This window comes from Macaca fascicularis, chromosome 3 (assembly GCF_037993035.2).
Source record: "Macaca fascicularis isolate 582-1 chromosome 3, T2T-MFA8v1.1".
Classification (NCBI taxonomy): Eukaryota; Metazoa; Chordata; class Mammalia; order Primates; family Cercopithecidae; genus Macaca; species Macaca fascicularis.
This window is the reverse complement of record NC_088377.1, coordinates 73,118,224-73,135,450: the sequence shown is the minus strand read 5'-3', so window position 1 is coordinate 73,135,450 and position 17,227 is coordinate 73,118,224. Positions and strand designations below refer to the sequence as shown.

General features: G+C 43.3%; 1 long non-coding RNA gene and 1 pseudogene across 1 annotated transcript in view; one reads left to right on the top strand and one right to left on the bottom strand.

Annotated features, from left to right (window-relative positions):
- The window catches only part of LOC102115862 (uncharacterized), a 200,218-nt gene that overhangs the window by 81,715 nt on the left and 101,276 nt on the right, over window positions 1-17,227 (bottom strand). The window lies entirely within an intron of this gene.
- Window positions 14,261-14,454, top strand: LOC135969883 (translation machinery-associated protein 7-like; annotated as a pseudogene).

Genomic DNA, 17,227 nt, shown 5'->3' with positions numbered 1-17,227 from the left:
AATAGAAATTGAAACAGCATTGCAAACCACCTAGAACTCTCTACCCAACAATACCAGAATACACATTATTCTCAAGTACATATGGCACATTCTCAGGAGAGACCATACATGAACACATAAAAGAAGTCTCCATAATTTTTAAAAGATTAAAATCATGCAAAGTATGTTTTCCAACCACATGGAGGTCAAGGCTGCAGTGAGCCCTGATTGCACCATTGCACTCTGGTCTGGGTGACAGAGCAAGACCGTGTCTCAAAGAGAAAAAAAAAAAGTGAAAAGGAGATAATATAATAGAAAAATATAATTGCAAATTATATATCTGATAAGGGACTTCTATCCAGTATGTATAAAGAATTCTTATAACTTCACCATGAAAGACAAATAATCAATTTAAAACATAGGTAGAGGATTTGAATAGAGATTTCTCCAAAGAAGATAAACAAATGGCTAATAAGCACATGAGAAGATACTCAGCTAGTCTGGCCCACATAGTGAAACCCCATCTCTATTAAAAATACAAAAAAAGGCTGGGCGCAGTCGCTCTTGCCAGTAATCCCAGCACTTTGGGAGATTGAGGCGGGCAGATCACCTGAGGTCGGGAGTTTGAGACCATCCTGACAAACATGGAGAAACCCCGCCTCTACTAAAAATACAAAATTAGTCAGGCGTAGTGGCACATGCCTGTAATTCCAGCTACTCAGGAGACTAAGGCAGGAGAATTGCTTGAACCCGGGAGGCGGAGGTTGCAGTGAGCCAAGATTGCACCATTACACTCCAGCCTGGGCTACAAGAGCAAAACTCTGTCTCAAAAAAACAAAAAACAAAAAACATAAAAATATAAAAAAATTAGCCGGGCGTGGTTACGACACCTATAATCCCAGCTACTCCGGAGGCTGAGGCAGGAGAATTGCTTGAATGCAGGAGACAGAGGTTCGAAACCAGCCTGGCCAATGTAGTGAAACCCCATCTCTACTAAAAATATGAAAATTAGCTGGATGTGGTGGCAGGTGCCTGTAATCCCAGCTACTTGGGAAGCTGAGGCAGAAGAATCTCTTGAACCTGGAAGGCACAGGTTGTAGTGAGCCGAGATCATGCCATCGCATTCCAGCCTGGGCAATAACAGAGAAACTCCGTCTAAAAAAAAAAGTTTAAAAAAAAGCTTGACAGCCCTTCAAACACTGCCAGATTCCATGATGGCCCTGGATCCTGCATTGAAGATACCATATGGGCAGATCACAAGCTATCAGAAACAACATACAATGTACAAGAAGGAAACCTCTGTTGCTGTAAGCCAGTGAGATTTCGGGGTTGTTGCTGCAACATAACCTGGTGAAAGTTGACCAACAGCTCAGGGAAAGATGCTCAATCCATTTCAAGGCATAGAGAAGTTCCTGAATCGTAGTAAGGGTTCAACAGTGTTTATCACTGCAAATATACTTTTTTGACTTTCAACATATTAGGTTAGTGCAAAAGTAATTTCAACGTATTAGGTTGGTGCGTTAAAAGCAATGGCAAAAACCGCAATTACTTTTGCTCCAACCTAATAACTTCTCAATTTGCACTCGCTCATTTTAAATAAAAAGGCTTTTCCTTGGATCCTTGAAAGCATTCTGACCTAGAACATCATCAGGCTAAGGATTGGAAAGCCCTAGCTCTGCCCCGTGACTCTGGTCACAAGGCTTGCTTTTTCTGGGGCTCTCTTTCCTCGTAGACAATTACCAAGGTTCCTTCCAGCTCAAAGAAACTTCTGAGTCTATAGACAAACAACTACTAGAATCTTCCATGTCAGTCACCAAATGTTAGCACCATCAGTCACGATGGTGGGTGATTTTGGTACCTCAGCTTCTTCATCCTTTTTTCCCTCTACAGGATTTATGTCAAGCTTTACCCACTGTGCATTTTGAAGGCAATGACATTTTTAAAAATAAGTTCCTACAGCAAAGCACAGTGTTTTTATTTTTGTTTTTCTAAAATTATGTTGGGTCACAAAACTGTTAGAGGAAAAAAAAAGTGGTTTTCTAGAGAAGGGAGAATGATGCTTTTTGGGGGTTATAAAAATCTTTGGCAGCTAGGCACAGTGGCTTTGGGAGGCCGAGGTGGGCAGATCACCTGGGGTCGGCAGTTTGAGACCAGCCTGACCAACATGGAGAAATCCTGTCTCTACTAAAAATACAAAATTAGCTGGGCATGGTGGCACACGCCTATAATCTCAGCTACTGGGGAGGCTGAGCAGCAGAATCACTTGAACCTGGGAGGCGGAGGTTGTGGCGAGCCGAGATCACACCATTGCATTCCAGCCTGGGCAACAAGAGTGAAATTTCATCTCAAAAAAAAAAAAAAAATATTTGGCTAACCAAGTATATCTTTAACTTATAGGACTAAATAAAAAACCAGGGCACCATTGAAGTAGAAACCTGAAATGCTGTGGTAGGCAGAGCTCTGGACTGAGAACTAAAGTCTTGGATTCCAGCTCAGTTTTTGTCATTAGTCAGCCAGGTGACCTTGGGCAATCACTTGATTTCTCTAGGTTTTGATTTCCCTGTGTGGGAACAATAAAGATCTCCAAAGTCCAGTCAATCAAACATTCAAATTAGACAGTGGTGATGATAACATGACTCTGTTATGATACTCAAAGCTATGGAATTGTGTACTGTTAGAGGGTAAATACTATGTTATGTAAATTATATCTCAATAAAGTTGTTCCATCATGTCAAAGAGTTTACAGTCATGTGAGCGTGGAAGAAACTACGCTGAATAAGTCAGTAAGGCCAGGTGTAGTGGCTCATGCCTGTAATCCCAGCACTCTGGGAGGCCAAGGTGGGCGGATCACAAGGTCAGGAGTTCGAGACCAGCCTGACCAACATGGTGAAACCCCGTCTCTACTAATAATACAAGTATTAGCCAGACGTGGTGGTGCGCTCCTGTAATCTCAGCTACTCGGGAGGCTGAGGCAGGAGACTTGCTTGAACCCAGGTGGCAGAGCTTGCATTGAGCTGAGATCGTGCCATTGCACTCCAGCCTGTGTGACAGAGTGAGACTCTGTCTCAAAAGAACAACAACCAAAAAAAAAGGTCAGTAAATCACTGAGCATATTAGGTGGCAATAAGTGCTTTCAAGGGAAAAGTGGAGCAAGGAATTGGGACATGGAATGACAGCTAGGTGGGAGGTAGTTATTTAAAAGATGATGATCAGGGAAGTCCTCACTGAAGTTACATTTGGGTAAAGACTGGAAGGAGATGAGGGAGTGAGTGGGTAATATGCAGGGAACAGCATTCCAAGCAGAGGGAACAGCAAGTGAAAAGATGGAGGGAGGAGAACCTGGAGTCCTTATGAGGAACAAGAATGTGTGGCTGCATAGAGTGAAATACAAGAAAGGAATAGAAGATAAGATTGGAGGATGGCGTGGGATAGAGGGAAGAGTGGGAGGACCATGTGGGAAGTTGCAGGAACTAACTTCAGCTTTATTCTCAGCAGGAAGCAGCAGTGGGTTTTGACCTGAGAGCCGATTGATCAGAGGTTTTTATTTATTTATTTATTTATTTTAGAGTTAGGGTCTTTCTCTGTCACCCAGGATGGAGTGCAGTGGTGCAATTATAGCTCATTGCAGCCTCCAACTTCTGGACTCCAGTTATCCTCCTGGTTCAGTCTCCCTAGTAGCTGGGAATATAGGTGTGCACCATGACACCCAGATAATTTTATTTTCATTTTTAGTTTCATAGAGATGGGGTCTCACTATGTTGCCCAGACTGGTCTTGAATTTCTGGCCTCAAGTGATCCTCCTGTCTTAGCCTTCCAAAGTGCTAGGATTACAGGTGTGAGACACCACACCTGATCCTGACGTATGTTTTATGGGATCTGTCTGTCTGCAGAAGATAATGGACTGAAGAGGGGCAAAAGTAGAATAGGGAGAGCAAATAGGAGACTATTGCAGTTGCCCCAGCTCAAAAAGATGAAGTGATTTACCCAAAATGTCCAGAAGGAGCGTGGGACAGCTGGCCTCTACAATGGGCCCCGTGAACCACATCTCCTGATAGTCACACCCTGTGGAGTCTCCTCCCATAGTGAATTGATGCTGGTCTCTGACTTGCTTTAAACAGTAGAAGGCAGAGGAAGTCATGTTCTGTGATATCTGATCGCAGGCAGCTACCATTTCTGCAATTTTGGGAGTGCTCTGAACCACCATGTTGAAGTCCAGCTATCCTGAGAGAGGGACCATGAGGGAGAGGCCCCATGGATAGAAGAAGTTATCCTAATGGATCTTCCAGGTGACTTCAGGCCCAATGACTGACCAATGGCTGCAATCACCCAAAAGCCAGACCCACAGAACTGCCAGGATAACGCACATAATTGAAAGGTAACAAGTGGTTGTTATTGCTTTAAGCCTCTAAAGTTTTTCGTTTGCAGCAATAAGCAATCAAAACAGAAAGCTAACTGTATAACATCAAATAATTGACTTTATTAATATTACTAATAAATTGGCCTAGCAGGTGTCACATACAAGCACTCAGAAGGCTTTTATTTTTGCAGTGCTTTTACTGGGTAATTTTCCCAGATTTGTGATTCCAGAACGACTATAAACATTATTTGCCCTTTATCCATTGTTTAAAAAACTGGTTCAACCCACGTGATTTATGGGCAAACTTCCTTTTTCATCTTGTATACCATATTTTCTGCCTTATGCTTGGTGTTCATTAAACAGATGCCCTGTTCAATATAAAGGGTAAAATGAACTAGGCTTAAAGGCCATTTTAAAGGGGCTCATTATGTTGTGGTGTGTTGTTTTGAATCCATGGGCACTTGGGCACTGAGTTCGTAATGTGGGAAAACAAACCAGGGACTGCTGGGGAAAAAAAAAATGGTACATTAAACACATATATGTAATTTTGCTCTATTTTGAAACTCCTTAATCCATAATTTATAGTCTGAATTGTATTAATCCCATAATCCATATGTTGAAGACTTAATCCCCAGTACCTCAGAATGTAACCGTATTTGGAAGTGCTTTTAAAGAGTTAAAGTGGGCAGGGCATGGTGGCTCACACCTGTAATCCCAGTACTTTGGGAGGCCGAGGTGGGCAGGTCACTCTAGGCCAGGAGTTCGAGACCATCCTGACCAATATGGTAAAACCTTGTCTCTACTAAAAATACAAAAATGAGCTGGGTGTGGTTGCACGTGCCTGTAATCCCAGCTCCTCAGGAGGCTGAGGCATGAGAGTCGTTTGAACAAGCTAGGTGGAGGTTGCAGTGAGCCAAGATCATGCCCCTACACTATAGCCTATAATGTATAGCAAAGAGAGACCCTATGTCAGAAGAATAAAAGTTTTAAAAATCAATAAAAAAAGAGTTAAAATGATTAAGATGAGGCTCTTAGGATGGGCCTTAATACAATCTGACTGGTGTCCTTGTAAGAAGAGGAAATTTGGGCTCACAAAGGGATACTGGGGATGTGTGAGAACAGACGAAAGACCATGTGAAGACACAGAATGAACATGGCCATCTGCAAAGCCAAGAAGAGGGGCCCTAGAATCAAATCAATCCTGCCAGTACCTTAACATTGAGCTTTCAGCCTCCAGAACGGTGAGATAATTAATTGTTTAAGCCACCCAGTTCATGGTGTTTTGTTAGGGCAGCAGCCATAGCATATTAAAATACAGAAAAGGAATTTTTATTTATTTATTTTTTTGAAATGGAGTCTCGTTCTGTCGCCCAGGCTGGAGTGCAGTGGCACAATCTTGGCTTACTGCAACTTCCGCCTCCCAGTTCAAGCGATTCTCTTGCCTCAGCCTTCTGAGTAGCTGGGACTCCAGGCGCATGCCACCATGCCTGGCTAATTTTTTGTATTTTTTATTAAACAAGGGGTTTCACCGTGTTAGCCAGGATGGTCTCGATCTCCTGACCCTGTGATCTGCCTGCCTTGGCCTCCCAAAGTGCTGGGATTACAGGCATGAGCCACCGCGCCCAACTGAAAATAAATTTTTTAAAAGGCGTTGTTTTGGTTTTCTCTTGCAGTGCAACAAATTACCCAAAACTTACTAACTTAGTTTTATTTTGCTAATGATTTGTGATCAGGAAATCAAGAATAACTCAGCTGAACAGCTTGATATTTTTTCCATATTGCATCAGCTGGAGTTGCCTAAGTCGACATAGAAATTTTATTTCTATGGGAGCTCCCTCACATGGCCGGGTCTTCTGGGAGTTCAGCCTTGGCCTGTTGGTAAAGGCTCTTTGTCTACTTCCACATGGGCCTCCTCATGGCTGCTTGGTCTTCATCACAGTATTGTCAGGGAGGGAAAGAGTAGAGTTTAGTCAATATACATCATAGTATCTTCAAAAATCCTAGCAGTTAGGGAGGCAAAAAATTAAAGACAAACGAATAAATGACAGATCGCAGTTATATGCTTTAAAGGAAACAAACAAGCAAAAATTGCCTCCAAGTACTCCTGAAACTGAAAGTGCAATACTGAAATAAAAAAAAAAAATGGTTTGTAAGCTGTTTAAGGAACACCCCATCCCCAGTCCAGCCACTGAAAGTCTATCTCAACACTTTGCCCTCTAAACAGCAAAGGGGGATATTGAGCCTCTGAAGATCCAAGCTGCAGTCTCCGTAATGGGATGCATCAGCTGTAGGCAGGAATGATTTCCTCTAATAGCTACATTACTATTTAGGTGACCACATATATCAATTGAATGATGAAACACCACCACCCCACCTTCTTTTCCCTGTATCCCCTATTTCTTTTTGTAGAGAGGTGGCAACTAGGTCTTCATCACCTCTAGGATTAAGTTCTACAGAGTCTTGTCTGGAAGGCTGACCAGTCATGGTCAGCTGAGGGCTAAGTCATGAGAATAGTGACTCAAGATACGCATTTCACTGGCAGGGATGCATAAAGTGAGTAGGTTCCTCTTAGGCTCAGAGGGTCCCACATCAGGTTTTGTTTTTTTTTTTTTTGGACACAGAGTTTTGCTCTCGTTGCCCAGGCTGGAGTATAGGGGTGTGATGTCAGTTCACTGCAACCTCTGCCTACTGGGTTCAATCAATTCTCCTGTCTCAGCCTCCTGAGTAGCTGGGATTACAGGCATGCGCCACCACACCCGGTACATTTTTTGTATTTTTAGTAGAGACAAGGTTTCGCCATGTTGGGCAGGCTGGTCTCGAACTCCTGACCTCAGGTGATCCACCGCCTTGGCCTCCCAAAGTGCTGGGATTACAGGCGTGAGCCACCACGCCAGGCCAACACACTGGCTTTTTTATTCCCTTCACTTCAAATATGCAGAGCACTAAAGATATTCAAACACTTGAGGAAAATGTCTAATATGAAAGATATTTTTTATTTTTTTATTTTATTTTATTTATTTATTTATTTTTGAGACAGAGTCTCACTCTGTTGCCCAGGCTGGAGTCCAGTGGTGAGATCTCAGCTCACTGCAAGCTCCACCTCTCGGGTTCATGCCATTCTCCTGCCTCAGCCTCCTGAGTAGCTGGGACTACAGGTGCCCACCACCACTCAGCTAATTGGTTTTGTTTTGTTTTGTATTTTTAGTAGAGATGGGGTTTCACCGTGTTAGCCAGGATGGTCTCGATCTCCTGACCTCGTGATCCACCTACCTCAGCCTCCCAAAGTGCTGGGATTACAGGCGTGAGCCACCGCACCCGGCCATGAAGGATATAATAAACACATGCATAGAAAAATAGAAATTGGAGGAAACAGGAGCTATGTAGGAAGAAGAAAACTTAAAGAAATCAATAACAATGACAACAAAATCAACTATCATTTCAACTGGCTAAAACTAAAACAATTTAAGCAACAAAATAAAAAACATTTATACCTTGATTTATAAATCAAGGCATTTATACCTTGATGTACAATCCAAGGTGTAAAATAAATAACTATGTGTCCGTAATGATAAAATAAGTGATTGTGGCCAGGCGCAGTGGCTCACGCCTATAATCCCAGCACTTTGGGAGGCTGAGGCAGGCGGATCACCTGAGGTCAGGAGTTCAAGACCAGCCTGAGCAACAAGGTGAAACCCTGTCTCTACTAAAAATACAGAAGTTAGCCGGGTGTGGTGGCGCATGCCTGTAATCCCAGCTACTCAGGAGGCTGAGGCAGGATAATCACTTGAACCCAGGAGGCAGAGGTTGTAGTGAGCCGACATCGCACCATTGCACTCCAGCCTGGGTGACAAGAGCGAAACTCTGTCTGAAAAAAAAAAAAAAAAAAGTTGGTTTTTGTTAAAAACTAAAAGACAGACACACACATTAGCCTAAGCCTACCCAGGGTCAGGATCATCGATACCACTGTCTTCCACTTCCACATCTTGTCCCACTGAAAGTTCTTCAGGGACAATAACATGCTAGGAGCTGTCATCTCCCACGATAACAATGCCTTCTTCTGGAATACCTCCTGAAGGAGCTGCCTGAGGCTCTTAAGGAGGTGTCACTATTTTCAAAAATATGTCCAGTGCGGTTTGCTTATTTGTTTGTTTGCTTATCATAGATTTTCTTATAAAGAGATAATGCACCATGGATATTTCTCTTCATTAATGAAAACCTTTTGGTGTTGGGGTCTGCTACAATTTGGTTTGTTTGAGCCCTCCAAATGTCATTTTGATCTTCAGGCCAGCCACGGTGGCTCACGCCTGTAATCCCAGCACTTTGGGAGGCCGAGGCGGGTGGATCACCTGAGGTCGGGAGTTTGAGACCAGCCTGACCAACATGGAGAAATCCCGCCTCTACTAAAAATACAAAATTAGCCAGGCGTGGTAGTGCGTGCCTGTAATCCCAGCTACTCGGGAGGCTGAGGCAGAAGAATCATTTGAACCCGGGACACAGAGGTTGTGGTGAGCCAAGATCACACCATTACACCCCAGCCTGGCCAACAATAGTGAAACTCCATCTCAAGAACAAAAGAAAAAAAAAAAGGCAGGGTGCAGTGGCTCATGCCTGTAATTCCCACACTTCGGGAGGCTGAGGCGGGCGGATCACGAGGTCAGGAGTTTGAGACCAGCCTGGCTAATATGGCGAAACTCTGTCTCTACTAAAAATACAAAAATTAGCCAGGTGTGGTGGCATACACCTGTAGTCCCAGCTACTCAGGAGGCTGAGGCAGAAGAATCGCTTGAACCCGGGAGGTGGAGGTTGCAGTGAGCTGAGATTGTGCGACTGCACTCCAGCCTGGGTGACAGAGCAAGACTCCATCTCAAAAAAAAAAAAAAAAAAAAAGTAGTGGTAGGGTGGATGGGGACTGTGGGGCCTATAACTTACTAGGAGAGAGGACAGGATGCTTTCTTATGGCTATACTTATAATCTTTTTGAAACACATTTTAAAAGGAGAACCACATCATAAATGAATCACATTTATTCATGATCTTGATTTGCATGACATAGTGATACTCAAATTTAGTATCATTGCCTAGCACATATTAGATGTTCAACAAGCACCCCTTTCTGAAAAACAGTGTTATTAACATTCACACAATGTTTTTTGAGCACATACTAAATGCTGGAGCCACTATGGTAAATAAGACCAACGTGGGCCAGGAACCATGGTACATGCCTATGCTCCTAGCACTTAGGGAGACCCAGGCGGGCAGATGGCTTGAGCTCAGGAGTTTTATACCACCCTGGCCAACATGACGAAATCCTGTCTCTACAAAAATTAGCCGGGCATGATGGCTTGTGCTTATAATCCCAGCTACTTGGGAGGCTGAGGTGGGAGGATTCTTGAGTCGAGGAGGTTGAGGCTGCAGTGAGCAGGGATTGAGACCCTGTCTCCAACAACAACAACAACAAAAATCAATGTGAGACCTCAAGGAGATTAAATGCTGCTGAGAGAAATAGGCAAAAAATTAAAGACAAACGAAGAAATGACAGATTGCAGTTACGTGCTTTAAAGGAAACAAACAAGCAAAAATTGCTGAGGTGATGAAGGAAAACATCTAGGGTAAGTTTCCTAATATGAGAACTATTCCCTTCATTTATAAATTTTTTTTTATCGAATCTATCTATTTATTTGAGACAGTCTCACTCTGTCGCTCAGGCTGGAGTACAGTGGCGCAGTCTTGGCTCACTGAAACCTCCACCACCTAGGTTCAAATGATTCTCCTGCCTCAGCCTACTGAGTAATTGGGGATTACGCGCATGTGCCACCACGCCCAGCTAATTTTTTTTTTTTTTGTATTTTTAGTAGAGAGAAGTTTTTGCCATGCTGGCCAGGCTGTTCTCAAGCTCCTGGCCTCAAGTGATCCGCCCACATCAACCTCCCAAACTGTTGGGATTACAGGCATTTACCACCATGCCCAGCCTATAAATTATTTTTATATATACTAGACTAGTGCTGGTTTAAAAGGACTAAATTATACTCTGGTTATGTTTGTTTGTTGTTTGTTTGTTTGTTTGTTTGTTGAACTTAGGTCTTGCTGTGCTGCCTAGGCTGGTTTTCAATTCCTGGGCTCAAACTATTGTCCTTTCTCATTTTTCTGAGTAGCTGGGATTACAGCCACCCTCGCCTGTCAAAATTACTAAATTAAATACAATTGTGTTATCTCGTTTATTTTAAAATTCCATTAAGCTATAAATAGGTCAGGTGTAGTGGCTCATGTCTGTATTCCCAGCACTTTGAGAGGCAGAGACAAGAGGATCACTTGAGGTCAGGAGTTCAAGACTAGCCTGGCCAAATGGGGCCAACCCCGTCTCTACTAAAAATACAAATAGTAGCCAGGTGTGGTGGCAGGTGCTGTAATTGCAGCTACTTGGGAGGAGGCTGAGGCAGGAGAATCGCTTGAACCTGGGAGGCAGAGGTGGCAGTGAGCTGAGATTGTGCCACTGCTCTCCAGCCTTGGCGATACAGGGAGACTCCCTTTCAAACAAACAAACAAACAAACAAAAAACGCTATAAATGAAAGATGACATCGTTGCTAAAATTTTCTTCTGCTTATTTATCTATAATTTTGTTTCAGTTAGTAAAATAAATCATTGGTAAAGTAATTTCTTTTTTTTTTTTTTTTTTTTTTGAGACAGAGTCTTGCTCTGTCGCCCAGGCTGGGGTGCAGTGGCCGGATCTCAGCTCACTGCAAGCTCCGCCTCCCGGGTTTAGACCATCCTCCTGCCTCAGCCTCCCGAGTAGCTGGGACTACAGGCGCCCGCCACCTCGCCCGGCTAGTTTTTTGTATTTTTTAGTAGAGACGGGGTTTCACCGTGTTAGCCAGGATGGTCTCGATCTCCTGACCTCGTGATCCGCCCGTCTCGGCCTCCCAAAGTGCTGGGATTACAGGCAAGTAATTTCTTTAAAGTTTTTCAATAGGTGGTTATAATGCAACATTCCATTACTTGTAGCAACATGTTGCAAATTTAAGTACTAGATCAAATACTAAGTTTGGCCATCCTTCAGGGAAAAAAAAAAAAAAAAAAAGCCATGCGATTTTGATAGTTACTTATAGTCCCAGGCAACGAATCCCAGACTTCTGGATTTAATGGGCCAGTGAGGAAAAAATTCAGAGTGGGTGTTGAAAGTATTCACAAAGGGATACCAGCTTTACCTTTTTAAAATGGGAAGAAGATAATATGAGAACACGGGAAGGTCATATAAATTTAATAATTTAGTTTTTATAACAGCACATGGTCTTTATTGAACTCATTTTGCCATAAACTGGCAAAAACTGTTAAGGACGTGTGCCCATCCATCAGTGTTTATTCACACAATCAAAGACACACGTGGGCTTCTGGTTTGTATACCCAGAAACTGTAATACAGCATTTTGCCTGGAGATGATCAGACTGGATTTCAGGGCTGAGTTCTCACTAAGCCAGCTCATATGCAGGCATTCGTTTATCACTGGAGCATGTATATTTACAGTTATTCAAGATTCATATCCATTCTGTGATTTCTAGGAATGACCCCAAACAGAGAATCAAAGTGAATAAAAGCCAAATGGAGTTGGATGGGTTTAAGGAAAATTTCATCCAGGCTATTAAAAAAAAAAAGTCTTGAATTCTTCCTAGTCCACAAAAGAACATATGCCTTGTATCTTGAATACTTTGGCTCATCTGGTATGGTGTTTGTATTTTGATAGTGTCGGATTCATACTGTTTCTGAGTTGTACTTTCCTTACTGTATAACTCCCCATTTACTGACTAGAATATATTCTCATAAGCCAGACAAAAGGAGACAACTAATAACTTTATTTAATTTTTGTTTGAACCTTAATTCTTTTTTTTTTTTTTTTTTTGAGACAGGTTTCACTTTGTCCCCCAGGCTGGTATGCAGTGGTGCAATCTCGGCTCATTGCAACCTTTGCTTCCTGGGTTCAAGTGATTCCGTAGCCTCAGCCTCACAAGTAGCTGGGATCACAAGCACATGCTACCACGCCCAGCTAATTTTTGTATTTTTTGTAGAGATGGGGTTTCGCTCGCCATGTTTTAAAATTCCATTAAGGCTGGTCTAGAACCCCTGAGCTCGAAGCAATCCATTCTTCTCATCCTCCCAAAGTACAGGCATAAGCCACTGCATCTGGCCTTTTTAATTCATTTTTAAGTGATAATGATTTTAACAATGGAATGTCTTTCAATGTCCAAAAAGTATATGTGCGCATATATATATAAATAATATTTTCAAAGATTTGATGGTAAGATTTATCAGCCAAAATGGCCTATGGAAGAGAATGTGGGAAACAGAGGTAACAGAGTCCTTTTTATTTATTTATTTATTTGAGACAGAGTCTTCCTTTGTCACCCAGGTAGGAGTGCAGTGGTGCGATCTCAGCTCACTGTGACCTCTGCCTCCTGGGTTCAAGTGATTCTCCTGCCTCAGCCTCCCAAGCAGCTGGGCCTACAGGTGCATGTCACCACACCCAGAGAAAATAGGGAATTCTTTAGTAAACAGTATTAAACAGTATTGGATGAACTCTGTGGCTATTCAGGAAAACAGGAAAAAAGAGAACTAGCTTGCTGTCTCACTTCTTTGTTTTTTGTTTTTAATTTATTTATTTTATTTTTATTTTTTTGAGATGGAGTCTCTCTCTGTCACCCAGGCTGGAGTGCAATGGCGTGACCTTGGCTCACTGCAACCTCTGCCTCCCGGGTTCCAGTGATTCTCCTGGAAAAATTTTGTAGTTTTAGTAGAGACAGGGTTTCACCATGTTGGCCAGGCTGGTTACCAACTCTTGACCTCAGGTGATCTGCCTACCTCGGTCTCCCAAAGTGTTGGGATTACAGGCATGAGCCACCATGCCTGGCCATATTATTTTTTAATTTAAAAAAAAATTGTTTTTTAATATAAAGGTGGAGTCTCAAAATGTTGCCCAGGGTGGTTTCCACCTCCTGGGTTCAGGTGATCCTCCTGCCTTGGCCTCCAAAAGTGTTGGGATTACAGGCTTGAGCAACCGTTCCTGGCCTGTAGTTTCATTTATTTGTTTGTTTATTTTTTTGTGTGACAGGGTCTCATTCTGTCGCCCAGGCTGGAGTGTAGCTGCTGCTCACTGCAGCCAAAACCTACTGGGCTCATGTGATCCTCCCACCTCAATCTCCTGAGTACCTGGGATGATAAGTGTGTGCCACCAAGCCTGACTGATTTTTAAAATTTTTTGCAGAGACCAGGTTTCACTGTGTTGCCCAGGGTGATCTTGAGCTTCTGGGCCTAAGCAATCCTCCTGCCTTAGCCTCCTCAAGTGTTGGCCCACAGTTTTAAATAGTAACTCCTTTTCTGTCTTTCTGAAGTTTTTATCATCTATATGTAAAATTTAGTGATGTCACATGAATTTGCTTATAGATTATTTTCATAATTCTAGGAAACCAGATATTAAACAATAAACTTATTCTATGAGCTTAGTTATTTTATATATATATATATATATATATATATATGTGACAAAACCCCATCTGTATATATTTATAAAACATAAAGGGCCGGGCGCGGTGGCTCAAGCCTGTAATCCCAGCACTTTGGGAGGCCGAGACGGGCGGATCACGAGGTCAGGAGTTCGAGACCATCCTGGCTAACACGGTGAAACCCCGTCTCTACTAAAAAATACAAAAAACTAGCCGGGCGAGGTGGCGGGCGCCTGTAGTCCCAGCTACTCGGGAGGCTGAGGCAGGAGAATGGTCTAAACCTGGGAGGCGGAGCTTGCAGTGAGCTGAGATCCGGCCACTGCACCCCAGCCTGGGCGACAGAGCAAGACTCTGTCTCAAAAAAAAAAAAAAAAAAAAAAAAAAAAAAAAAAAAAAAAACATAAAGGCCATGGGTGGGGAAGGGACGGCAGGCACTATGTCCGGCAGCAAAGGTGGCAAGAAGAAGGCCCTGAAACAGCCTAAGAAGCAGGCCAAGGAGATGGATGAGGAAGATAAGGCTTTCAAGCAGAAACAAAAAGAGGAGCAGAAGAAACTCAAGGAGCTAAATGCGAAGGCAGTGGGGAAGGGCCCCTGGCCACAGGTGGAATTAAGAAATCTGCCAAAAAGTGAGCTGCTCCTTGTGCCTGAGGAAATGGTGACCCTTTATTTCATCCATATTGAAACACCTGTATTCCCTGCCGTAACATCTTTTACCACCTATAGCTGGAATTCAGTGTTGTCTTGGAGCTGTTGTACATTTAAGAATAAACTTTTGTAAAATGAATGAATGAATGAATGAATGCCAGGCGCAGTGGCTCATGCCTGTAATCTCAGTACTTCGGGGCGCTGAGGCAGTGGATCACTTGAGGTCAGGAGTTCAACCAGCCTGGCCAACAAGGCGAAACCCCATCTGTACTGAAAAAAAAAAAAAAAAAAAAAAGATACAAAACTTAGCTGGGCGTGGTGGTGGTCACCTGTAGTCCCAGCTACTCAGGAGGCTGAGGTGGGAGAATTGCTTGAACCCAGGGGGCAGAGGTTGCAGTGAGCCAAGATGCCCACTGCACTCCAGCCTGGGCGACTTCTTCTCAAAAAATGAAAAAACCCAAAGTAAAAAATATGTTGGGCCAAGTGCAGTGGCTTATGCCTGTAATCCCAGCACTTTGCGAGGCTAAGGCGGGTGGATCATGAGGTCAAGAGATTAAGACCATCCTGACCAACATGGAGAAACCCCATCTCTACTAAAAATACAAAAATTAGCTGGGCATGGTGGTGCACGCCTGTAGTCCCAGCTGCTCGGGAGGCTGAGGCAGGAGAATTGCTTGAACCCGGGAGACAGATGTTGCAGTGAGCCAAGATTGCACCACTGCACTTCAGCCTGTGCAACAGAGCAAAACTCTGTCTCAAAAAAAAAAAAAAAAAAAAAAATTAAATGTTTAGAGCAGCTTGGCATACTGTGTTTTGTTTTTACCTTTTTTTTTTTCTTTGAGACAAGGTCTTGCTTGGTTGCCCAGGCTGGAGTGTAGTGGTGTGATCATGGCTCACTACAGCCTTGACCTCCCGGATCAATTGATCTTTTACCTCAGCCCCCCCAAATAGCTGGGACCACAGGTGTGCACCACCAGACCTGCCTAATTTTTATATTTTTGGTAGAGATGAGGTTTCGCCAAGTTACCCAGGCTGGTGTCAAACTCCTGGGCTCAAGCAAACCCAAAGTACTGGCACTACAGGCATGAGCTCCTTGCCTGACTAGTAATGTTTGTTTGGCTGGTTGGTTTTTTGTTTGTTTGTTTGTTTTGAGACAGAGTCTCACCCTGTCTCCCAGGCTGGAGTGCAATGGTGCAATCTCGGCTCACTGCAACTTCTGCCTCCCGGGTTCAAATGATTCTCCTGTCTCAGTCTCCCGAGTAGCAGAGATTACAGGTACCCACCACCATGCCCAGCTAATTTCTGTATTTTTAGTACAGACAGGATTTCACCATGTTGGCCAGGCTGGTCTCGAACTCCTGACCTTGTTATCTGCCTGCCTCCGCCTCCTAAAGTGCTGAGGCGTGAGCCACCGCACCCAGCCCTTGCTAGTAATTTTTAAATAGTGATTATAATTACAAGCAAAAGCGTAATATATGTTTGTAAAAATATTAAGTGAACTAGGCTGGGTGTGGTGGTTCATGCCTGTAATCTCAGCACTTTGGGAGGCTGAGGTGGGCGTATCACGAGGTCAGGAGTTTGAGACCACCCTGGCCAGCATGGTGAAACCCTGTCTCTACTAAAAATACACAAATTAGCCAGGCATCGTGGCGTGTGCCTGTAATCCCAGCTACTCGGGAGGCTAAAGTAGGAGAGTCACTTGAACCTGGGGGGCGGAGGTTGCAGTGAGCTGAGATCGTGCCACTGCACTGTAGCCTAGTTGACAGAATGAGACTCTGTTTCAAAAATATATATATATATATATTTACTAAGTGAACTTTCAAAAAAAGTGGATTTCAGCCAAGTGCAGTAGTACACTTATGTAGTCCTAGCTACTAAGAAGGCTAAAGCCTTCACTTGATAGCCTTATTGAGAAATATAAGACTATATTCAAAAGAGACTATTCCTTTTGATAATGTCACTTCTGTTTTTATTAACTTGTGATGAGGCATATCTTGTTGTTGTTGTTGTTTTCTTTTCTTTTTTTGTTTTTGAGACAGAGACTCACTCTCTCACTTTGTTGCCCAGGCTAAAGTGCAGTGGCGCGATTTTGGCTCACTGCAACCTCTGCCTCCTAGGTTCAAGTGATTCTCCTGTTTCAGCCTCCCAACTAGCTGGGACGACAGGCGCACATCACCACGCCCGGCTAATTTTTGTATTTTTGGTATAGACGAGGTTTCACCATGTTGGCCAGGCTGGTCTTGAACTCCTGAGCTCATGTGATCCACACGCCTCAGCCTCCCAAAGTGGTGGGATTACAGGTGTGAGCCACTACGCCTGGCCTTGATGAAGCATATCTTAAATAAAACGTGTGGAGTTTTTTGTTTTTATGTTTTTATTTTTAGAGACAGGGTCTCACTCTGTGGCCCAGGCTGGAATGCAGTGGCATGATAAAGCTCACTGCAGCCTCAAACTCCTGGGCTTAAGCAATCCTCCTACCTTAACCTCCTGAGTAGCTAGGTCTACAGGCACATGCCACTGTGCCCGGCTCACCTTTAAATTTATTAGAAACTGGGCCTTGCTCTGTTTCCCAAGCTAGTTTCAAACTCATAGCCTCAAGCATTCCTCCTGCTTCCGCCTCCCAAAGTACTGAGAGTGATTACAGGTGTGAGCCACCATTCTCAGCCTTAAATAAGATTTTAAGTCTTGAAAATAACAAAATTTCTCTCTTTCCTCTTTCATTTATAAAGTACATCATTTCTAGAATTAATGATTTTGT